The following is a 10995-nucleotide window of genomic DNA, read 5'->3' on the forward strand; positions in this document are numbered from 1 at the left end:
CTTTTCTGTTTTCCCTTTCTGCCTTGGGGGTCCTTTGTTCTTGGGCTTCCTCTTGCAGCTACCAGGTGTATAGCTGCCTGCCAAAGTGCCTTGGTTTCCTTGGCCTCCCCAGTATTATATACCTTAAATGCAATGTTGATTATTTGGGAAGCTTCATTCTAATTGCCTCCTCCACTTTTTGTAGTTTCTTCTTAATGTCTGGGGCACTTTGCCCTATAAAGGTCATATTCACCATTCTAGCGTTTTCAGGGTCCTGTGGGTCTAACTCTGTATACTTCCTATATGTCTGACAGATCTGTACCACAAATTCTGAGGGGTCCTCAACAGGTTTCTGCTGAAGTGCCTGTATTTTGTTCAGACTTTCAGGTCTTGGCACCCTTGATCCAATGTCCTTTAGGATCCACTTTCAATAGGGTTCCAGTTGATTCATCCCACCTCCACCTGCCTCCTTAGGATCCCAATTAAGGTCAGTTTGGGGAGTTGCCTCATTAGGGTCCAGGTATAATTGGGGCTTTTGTCATGAAGGCACCGTGCTTCCTGCTTTGTCTTACCTAATACTAGCCTTCTGTCATCTGCTGTGAGCATAATGTTTAGGTGGGCTTGCACATCAGCTCATGTAGGGCAATGGGTGGTAAACCGTTGGGTCATTTTCTGGGGATCTGCCCTGTAGGAAGAATTGGAATTTTTCCAATTCAGTAAATCAGACGTGGAAAAGGGACGACTATATGCCCAATAATATCGTGCTGGAACTCCTTGCTGATGAGCGTCCACAGGATATTGTGAGTTCCTCAGTGCTCACCGGCAGTGCTTGCAGCAGCAGTCCATGCTCTGGAGGCACTTGAAGACACATCCGACGTTTCTCCAGGTGGAGCCTCTAACTTGCGTAGTAAATCTCGGCCAAGTGAAGGAATCAGGCAGTCTGACACATATAAGAATTGGTGAGTTATCAAATCGTTGCCCAGTGTATTACTATAACTGGATACAGGGAGAAGGCCAGAGGTAATTCCACCAGACCAACTCAAAGTGTTGCAATTTCCTTAGTGCTTATATAGGTTGGGGTTATGTGCCCATGTGCAGTATAACATTTGTCTAAGTCTATTGGTAACTAATTTTGTTTCAACTAGAGGGTCAGGCAAAAAATGCTTGCTAAGTCTGATTAAAAGGGCCCCATTACCTTCAAGGCCTGTCTACTGTGGTACCGGAGCAATGACTTCTCTTTTGTCTCCTTTACAGCTTTGTCTGGAGAGCTGCTTAGACTCTCCAATGAATCCATTCAAACAGCTGCCTCTCTTACCTTGATTCAGCTCAGATATTGTTGACCCGAGATGGGTCCTGGCACTAGGAAAGTAAGACTGTCTCTATTATTTTAATTTGCTCCTGGTTAGGGAGAAGCCTTGACCATATGTTTCATTTCTAGCTTTGATGTCTGGGCACTGATTTCCCTAGGTTTAACTATTTGCTCAATGTTAAGGCAGCTCTGTGGAAATTTGTGTAACTGAAGTGCTATGCAGGCCTGTCTGTGTCAGGGAAATTCCGTGTCAGGGAAATTGTCAGGGAAAATTCACCTGGCACAGAACATATGCTCCAGTATTTTCTTGAGAAAGGGTATATAGTAATTCCAAATTCTGCCTGAAAATATTACATTTTTCTTTTAACTTGCAGTATTTTTCTTGACAACTTCTAATTCATTTTTATTCCTGATTCTTTGCTTGCGAACTCTTCTTCTCTTTGGAGGCTTGAAGGGTTTCCAAATAATTTCGAACTATTGTATAACAGTATTCTGAAACTTCATGGTGCTATGCTTTTCTGTGCTTGATTTTATCTGTTGAGTTAGGCATTCAGGAAAGGATTTCAGTTCTAAGAAATTTCATTAAATAATTGCCATGGAGATTTCCTTCTGTGAGTTTTCTCTGTCTTTTTTTTTTTTTTTTTTTTTTTTTTTTTTTGCTTTCTAAAACTTTTAATACTTGAATGTTAGATTTCCTGGACTGTTCTTTTCTTTCTTAAAAAAACTATGCTGTATTTCCCATCTCTTGGGATTTTTGCTCTGCATCCTGAAAGATCTATCAAGCATTTTCCTCCATTCCTGCTATCATATTCAAGAACCCAATTTTGTTTTCTGCATTGCCATTTCAGTGATTAATCTTTCAGCATGTATTTCACTAATATGGTTTGGCTCTGCGTCCCTACCCAAATCTCATCTCGAATTGTAATCCTGACATGGAGGGAGGAAAGTGATGGATCATGGTGACAGTTTCCCCCATGTTGTTCTCATGATAGTGAGTGAATTCTGACAAGATATGGTGGGTTTGTAAGTGGCAGTTTTTCCTGCTCTTTGCTCTCCTACCTCCATGTAAGAACCACTCCTAGGATAAATTCCCCTGCTCCTTCACCCATACCAGATTTCCAGCTCTCTGGAATCCCCTCACATAGTGGGAGCTCTCTTTCCCCTCCTGGATTTTCCCCTCTGAGGTCCCCTTCCACCCAGTGTGGAAGCTGTTTTTCCTCTCCTGGATTCCATCTTTCTGGCTTCTCTGACTTAGTGTGAGGGAATTTTCCTTCTCTGGTTTCTCCCTCTGAGAATCCTTCTCACTCAGTGTGAGAGCAGCTTTTCTTTCTCTCATTCAATATGAGAGCTAGCTTTTCTTTCTCTCTCCTTCTCCTTTTTCCTCTCTCTGCCTAAATAAATCACTTTTCTGCAACACTTTTAAGGTCTGGTATTTATTTTATGAGCTCATTATGCTGTGGTCTCCTCTCTCACTCTTGAGAGAGTGATAGACCCAGAACCTGGAGGAACATCCTCTCAGGGAAGCTGAGGGCTCCCCTGAATCCCTGAACCCCAACAGTTCTAAAGGAACAGAATATTAAGGATGGAGTTCTTTCATTGGTTTTGGGGTTTCTGGAGTTGGCTGCTTAATATGATTAGACTCAAAAATGCTAAGGACTCTACTTCTAATAGTGTGGAGAACACTGAAAGTCCTTGGCAGAAACTGTTTGGAGAGTTATACAAAATAAATGCATTTTGATACACCACTTGTGAGAGGCAAGGAGTTGAGTGACTATACATAATACCTTTGACCATATGTGAAGAACCAAGAAACATAATGAAGCTAGCTGGTTGCTCCTAAGTTCAGTGGACAAAGTGATGAAAGAAAATTATAAACTCAGAGATTCTTTCTCCTGGCTTCAGAAGCAAATACTGAACCTCAAATCTGCAAAGACTGCCCTGAGTGAAAGTCTTATCTCCTGTAGTGAAAGAGCTGAAACTGTGGAAAAACAGATACAAGCTCATAATGTGAGTGGCAGACTTGCAATGAAAGGCGCATGCACAGCCTCGCCAGGTGTCTACTGTTAAAGTGAGGGCATCAGTTGGAAAAAATGAAACCTTGAAACTTGGAATGGGGATGTGTGGGAGGACCCTGATGAAGTTGGGGGACACTAAGTTTGTAAACTCTAATGAACATTTTTTAACCAGCTTCCCCATCCACAGTAGTGGCAACATCCCCTACCCAACCCAAGCTGCCATCAGCCTTTCCACCTTTGTCTGAGGAGATAAAACCTGAGCTGCCTGGGGCAACAGTGATGGCCTCCCCTGAGGCAGTTGTTAGGCAAGATAATGTTGATTCTCCTCCAACACCTCGGTTTGCCTCTAGACCTATAACTAGACTAGAGTCTCAGTGGGCCTCAAGAGTGAGGTTCAGAGTATGACCCATGAGGAGGGGCACTACACTCTAAAAGAACTGTTTGAGTTCTCTAAGTTATATAAACAGCAACCTGGAGAACAGGCATGGGAATGGATATTAAGGGTGTGGGATAATGGCAGAAGGAACATCGAACTAGATCAGTCTGACTATATTGATTTGAGCCCACTAAGCAGGGATTCTGCCTTTAATGTTGCAGTATAGGGAGTTAAAAAAGTTCTAATAGTTTATTTGCTTGGTTAGCTGAAATATGGATTAAAAGATGACCCACAGTGAGCGAGCTGGAAATGCCTAATATCCCTTGGTTTAATGTAGAGGAAGGGATCCAGAGGCTTAGGGAGATTGGTATGGCAGAGTGGATTAGTCACTTTAGACCTACTCATCCCAGCTGGGAGGGTCCAGAAGATATACCCCTGACCAATGCCTTGCTAAATAGATTTGTGAGGGCAGCATCTGCATTTTTGAAGAGCCCCGTAATTGCTCTTCTCTGTATGTTGGATCTAACAGTGGGAATCACAGTCACTGAATTACAAAATTTAAATACAACGGAAATAATTGGATCCTGAGGTGGCAGGGGCCAAATGGTGGCACTGACCTGTCAAAGGCAAGGTGGGCATAGCTAACATCATGGAGAGCAGAGGCAAAGTGGCAACCAGAGTGATCTGACGTGTAGAGCTCTGGCATTGGCTAATTAATCACAGTGTTCCTAGAAGTGAAATTCATAGGAAGCCTACTGCATTTCTGCTTAAATTATACAAACAGAAAACTTCTAGGTCAAATGGACAAAAGATTAATTTGAATCATAAAAACAGAATCATGGTCCCTCAATCAGTTTCCAGACTTGAGCCAGTTTACAGACCCAGAACCCCTCGAATGAAGGGTAGGCCTGGTCCCCTTGACGAAGAACCCCACTACATTACTGGCAATTTATGCAGTGAATCTTTCTCTCATTCTTCCCCAAGGAGACCCCCGACATTTTACCAGGGTAATTGGGCATTGGAGAAAGAGAAGTGATCAGACATTTTGGGGACTACTGGACACTGGCTCTGAGCTGACGTTGATTCCAGGAGACCCAAAACATCATTGTGATCCTCCAGTTTAAAGTGCAGGATTATGGAGGTGTGGAGGAAAAGTTAAACATTAAATTTGAACTTAGTTGAACGTGGACAGAAACAATGGTCACCAATCTCAGAACAGGCTGCATGAACCCCTTGAGGCATTCATCCAGCACTGTTTTGGAGAAATCTGTTCTTGTATGTTAGTTATTGAAAAGCAACAGACAATCGCAAAAACAAGTTGACCTTTTTGTGTCCTTGAGCTCAGGCACAAAGGGCCCTCGTGACTGGGCCAAACAACTCATTATGAAAGAGCTATGGTCCCAGACTGCACTGAAGCTCCACGAGACCTCTCCTCATCTGTGTGTGGATGGATGGCTGACTCTGGAGCCCTGGCTTCTCAGTCTGGTGATAATTCCTCCACAGTCTATTGGGTGTATGTGTGTATGTGCAAATATCTGCCCTCTCCATTTCCCACTGTGATTTGCTTATTATATCTGTATTGTCACATCCTTGGTATAAAGGCTGTTTACCCTTAAAAGTATTGTGTGTGCCTTTTCTTTTCCCCTTGTGTGTTTCCTATATGGAACAAAAGATCAGGTAATTAATGGAGTTTTAGCTCAGGTACAACTTACAGTGGGTCTCTGGACTCATTCTGTCATCATTTCCTTAGTGCCAGGATGTGTAATTGGCATAAACATACTTAGCAGCTGGCAGAATCCCCACATTGGCTCTCTGACTGGAAGGGTAAGGGTTACTATGGTAGGAAGGGCCCAGAGGAAGCCATTTGAGCTGCCTCTACCTAGAAAAATGGTCAATTAAAACAAAGTAAATAAAAAAATAGTAAATCAGCAACAATATTGCACCCTAGAGGGATTGTGGAGATTAGTGTTACCGTCAAGGACTTGAAAGACCCAGGGTTGGTGATTCCCACCACATCCTCATTCAACTCTTTCATTTGGCCCATGCAGAAGAAAGATGGATCTTGGAGTATGACACTGTATTATCATAAGCTTAACCAGGTGGTGACTCCAATTGCAGCTGCAATACCAGATGTGGTTTCATTGCTTGAGCAAATTAATATATCTCTTGGTACCTGGTATTCAGCCATTGACTTGGCAAATAGCTTTTTCTCCATTCCTGTCCATAAGGCCCACCAGAAGCAATTTGCTTTCAGCTGGAAAGACCAGCAATGTACCTTTACTATCCTACGTCGGGGCATATCAACTCTCCGGCTTTGTGTCATGATCTTACTCAGAGAGAATGTGATTGCCTTTTGCTTCCAAAAGGCACCACACTGGCCCATTATATTGATGTCATTATGCTGATTGGATCAAGTGAGCAAGAAGCAGCAAACACACTGGACTTATTAGTGAGACATTTGTGTGCCAGAGTATGGGAAATAAATCTGACTAAAATTCAGGGAACTTCTACCTCAGTAAAGTTTCTAAGGGCCCAGTGGTGTGGGGCCTGTCAAGATTTTCATTATAAGGTGAAGGATAAGTTGCTGCATTTGGCCCCTCTTACTACAAATAAAGAGGCACAATGCCTAGTGGGCCTATTTGGATTTTGAAGGCAACACAGATTCCTCATTTGGGTGTATTACTCCAGCCCATTTATCGAATGACCCAAAAGCTGCCAGTTTTTGGTGGGGTCCAGAACAGGAGAAGGCTATGCAACAGGTCCAGGCTGCTGTGCAGGCTGCTCTGCCACTTGGGTCACATGACACAGCAGGTCCAATGGTGCTTGAGGTGTCAGTGGCAGATAGGGATGCTGTTCAGAGCCTTTGGCAGGTCCCATAGGTGAATTACAGTGGATGCCCCTAGGATTTTGCAGCAGGGCCCTGCCATCTTCTGCAGATAACTACTCTCCTTTCGAGAGACAGCTCTTGGCCTGTTACTGGGCTTTTGTGGAAACTGAATGTTTAACGATGGGTCATCAAGCCACTACGGGACCTGAAGTACCTATCATGAACTGGGTGCTTTCTGACTCATCTAGCCGTAAAGTAGGTCATGCACAGCAGCATTCCATCATCAAATGGAAGTGGTATATATGTGATCGGGCTTGAGGAGGTCCTGAAGGCACAAGTAAATTATAGGAGGAAGTGGCTTAAATGCCCATGGTACCCACTCCTGCCACCCTGCCTTCTCTCCCCGAGCCTGCACAGATTGCCTCATGAGGAGTTCCCTATGATCAATTGACAGAGGAAGAGAAGACTAGGGCCTGGTTCATAGAGGGTTCTGGATGATATGCAGGCACCACCTGAAAGTGGACAGCTGCAGCACTACAGCTCCTTTTTAGGACATCCCTGAAAGATGGCAGTGAAGGAAGATCTTCCCAGCGGGAGAAACTTCAGAAACTTTGAGCAGCGCACCTGGCTGTGCACTTTGCATAGAAGGAGAAATGGCCAGATAAGCGATTATATACTGATTCATGGGCTGTAGCCAGTGGTTTCGCTTGATGGTCAGGGACTTGGAAGAAGCATGATTGGAAAATTGGTGACAAAGAAATTTGGGTAAGAGGTACATGGATGCACTTTTCCGAGTGGTCAAAAACTGAAGATATTTGTATCCCATGTGTGTTTACCAACGGGTGAGCTCAGTGGAGGAGGAATTCAATAATCAAGTGGATAGGATGACCCATTCTGTGGACACCACTCAGCCTCTTTCCCCAGCCACCCTTGTCATTGCCCAATGGGTCCATGAACAAAGTGGCCATGGTGGCAGGGATGGAGGTTATGCACGAGCTCAGCAACATGGGCTTCTACTCACCAAGGCTGATCTGGCTGTGGCCACTGCTGAGTGCCTAATTTGCCAGCAGCAGAGACCAACGCTGATCCTTTCATATGGCACCATTCCTCAGGGCAATCAGCCAGCTACCCGGTGGTAGGTTGATTATATTGGACCTCTTCCATTATGGAAAGGGCAGAGATTTGTCCTCACTGGAATAGAAACTTACTCTGAATATGGGTTTGCCTATCCTGTGTGCAATGCTTTTGCCAAGACTACTATCTGTGGACTCACGGAATGCCTTATCCACCATCATGGTATTCAATACAGTGTTGCCTCTGACCACGGCACTCACTTTACCGCTCATGCTTGGTGCAGTAAATGGGCTCATGCTCATGGAATTCGCTGATCTTACCATGTTTTCAATCATCCTGAAGCAGCTGGATAGAATGGTGGAATGGCCTTTTGAGATCACAACTACAACACCAACTAGGTGATAATATTTTGCATGACTGGGGCAAAGTTCTTCAGAAGGCCATGTAGGCTCTGAATCAGCATCCAATATATGCTAATGTGACCAGGTTCCGGGACCCAGGGGAGGCTTAGCTTGTACCCTGGTGGGCTGTTTTTTCCAGGCTCTTGGTCCCTAACTCACCCAAGAATGGAAGAGAGGACGCCGCCAGGTGCAGTGCACTTGCAAGTAAATATCAGACCCTGAAGAGTTTTACAGACAGTGATTTATTCAGGGGAGAGAGAAGAAAAGGAGAAAGAAAAAGAGCTTCCATGAAGTAATGGAAGGGGATCCAGATATGGAGTCCACCCCAATATGGGGAATGGGGACTTTTAACCTGAAAGGAATTCCCACTCCATCCAAGCCCTTTGGCCTATGAAACCAGTTCCTTTAAACTTCTACTGAGGTGATTGATCTTCAATTTTTTTCCTGTGTTCACGAAAGTTTAAACAAAGACCTCTAAGATCCCGGATGGAGAGGTGGCTGGAGGTAAGGCACTGTGAAGTTCTTGCCTTTGAAACAGCGCCCCCTGGTGGACATGGGAAGAGAATACATTCCCTCAGTACTGTTTCTTCCAGAGCCAGGATTCATGGGTCCAGGAATCAAGGGGTGGAAATGGCACCACTCACCATCACCCCTATGATCCACTGGCAACATTTTTGCTTCGTGTTCCTGCAACATATGTTCTGCTGGCCTAAACATCATAGTTCCAGAGAGAGGAATGCTGCCACCAAGAGACACAACAACGATTCCATTAAACTGGGAGTTAAGATTGCCACTTGGATACTTTGGGCACCTCCTAAGTTAACAGGCTTAGAAGAGAGTTGCAGTGTTGGCTGGGGTGACTGACCTAGACTATTAAGATGAAATCAGTCTACTACTCCACAGTGGAGGTCAGCAAAAGTACAGATGGAATACAGGAGATCCTATAGCGCATCTCTTAGTATTACCATAATGAGAAATTACAACAGTCCAATCCAGGCAGGACGACAAATAGCCCAGACCCTTCAGGAATGAAGGTTTGGGTCACTCCACCAGGAAAAAAACCACAACCTGCTCAGGTGCTTGCTGAAGGCAAAGGGAATATAGAATGGGTAGTAGAAAAAGGTAGTCATCAATACCAGCTATGACAACGTGACCAGCTGCAGAAACGAGGACTGTAATTGTCATATTTCCTCCTTCTTTTGTTAAAAACATGTTTGTACATGTATACACTTGCACTAAGAAAACATCTTCATTTTATCTTTTTTATCATATGACCTAAGATTTATTGACTTCATATCAGCATTTAAGTATTGTTAACTTTATGTAATAGTACTTAAGTTGGGGACTGGTACATTTCCGGTTGTACAAAGGATAGTTGTATTATGTTAGGTGTAATTATGACTTTATTATTGTTTTACATGAAGATTATGTATGATCTCAGGAGATGTGTATGGGTTCAAGTTGTCAAGGGGTGGATTTATGATGATTAATACCTTGTGTCAACTTGATTGAAGGATGTAAAATTGATCATGGGTGTGTCTGTGAGGGTTGTTGCCCAAGGAGATTAACATTTGAGTCAGTGGCTGGAAAAGGCAGACCCACCCTTAATCGAGTGGGCACCATCTAATCAGCTAACAGTGAATATAAAGTAGGCAGAAAAACGTGAAGAGGCGAGATAGGTCTAGCCTCCCAGCCTACATCTTTCTCCTGTGCTGGATGCTTCCTGCCCTTGAACATCGGACTCCAAGTTGTTCAGTTTTGGGACTTGGACTTGCTCTCCTTGCTCCTCAGCTTGCAAACAGCCTATTGTAGGACCTTGTGATTGTGTAAGTTAATACTTAATAAACTCCCATATATATAGTCATAATTATGTAATAATTAAATGCCATTTCCCTCTAACAAGAACCAGGACTCAGAGAAATGGTTAACTTCAGATGTGTCCCTATTTTCTCATATGAAGCTTTAGATCCTTTTCTAAGTTCATTCCTGTTATTGGCAGAGTTTGGAATTATATTGAAATTCAGTTCTATGTAAGAACTCCAGACTGAAAAGTCCCTAGAAAAAGCTGAAGGGAACCAATCACATTTTAAGTAGTCAAGTAACAAGATCAAATTGCTGTTTCAGAAATACCGCTCTGACAGCAGGTGCAAGAATGGAGTGTGTAGTCGGGGTGTGAGGAGCCGCTGCACAGGTGGGAGGATCTCCAGTTAATGGGCTTGGTGATGACTCAGGCTGGATATGGAGAAGGCCCAATTTAAGACAGTAGCAGTGGGGTAAATAGATGGGGGGCTGATTTGCTAGTCACTAACAGGCGGCAGTCTCAGGTCTTGGTGATGGGTGGGGGTGGAGGGCCGCTGTATCACAGAGGGGCAGAGCTGCAAGCTACTCTATTGGTGCCAAGAGCAAGCCGCGGAAAAGAGAGCTCAGAGTTATAGGGGATGGGGGAAGATAACTCCTGGAGGAAACTCTCTCATGCCCCCAGTCCATCATCCTACAAACTAGCTCTGGAATAATTAGGTGAATTTGAAAATGCCCTCTGTAGGCGGGCGTTCTATTTGGGGTAACCAGTGGCCTCTCTGGTCCTGGATTTCAGTCCTTTAGGGACTTCCCGAGTACCTCTTAATACAGAAGCCCCTTTCCGGTGTAGGTCGGTCAAGAAGCACTGTACAGAAATCTGATGCGATGTGGGGTATCCAAGAGGAGAGGGTATAAGTAATCACTAATCTGGGTTGAGATCTTAATTAGATATCAAGAAATGGGGCATTTAGGTCTTTTTAAAAATAGTATCTTGAGGCTGAGCGCGGTGGCTCATGCCTGTAATCCCGGCACTTTGGGAGGCGCAGGCGGGCGGATCACCTAAGGTTAGGAGTTCAAGACCAGCCTGGCCAACATGGTGAAACCCTACTGAAAATACAAAAATTAGCCAGGCGTGGTAGCGCACTCCCGAGTCCCAGCTACTGGGAGACTGAGGCAGAATCATCGCTTGAACCCAGGAGGAGGAGGTTGCAGTGAGC

General features: G+C 44.3%; 1 long non-coding RNA gene across 1 annotated transcript; it reads left to right on the forward strand.

Moving 5' to 3' along the window:
- Positions 1-459: 459 nt before the first annotated feature.
- On the forward strand, positions 460-9045 carry LOC116534440. Its single transcript, XR_004261717.1, has 3 exons — positions 460-470; positions 4342-4346; positions 8956-9045. It is a non-coding gene; the product is annotated as an uncharacterized LOC116534440 (long non-coding RNA).
- Positions 9046-10995: the final 1950 nt, after the last annotated feature.

This window comes from Sapajus apella, unplaced genomic scaffold (genome assembly GCF_009761245.1).
Source record: "Sapajus apella isolate SASKATOON/1434 unplaced genomic scaffold, GSC_monkey_1.0 scaffold87, whole genome shotgun sequence".
In the NCBI taxonomy this organism is placed as follows: Eukaryota; Metazoa; Chordata; class Mammalia; order Primates; family Cebidae; genus Sapajus; species Sapajus apella.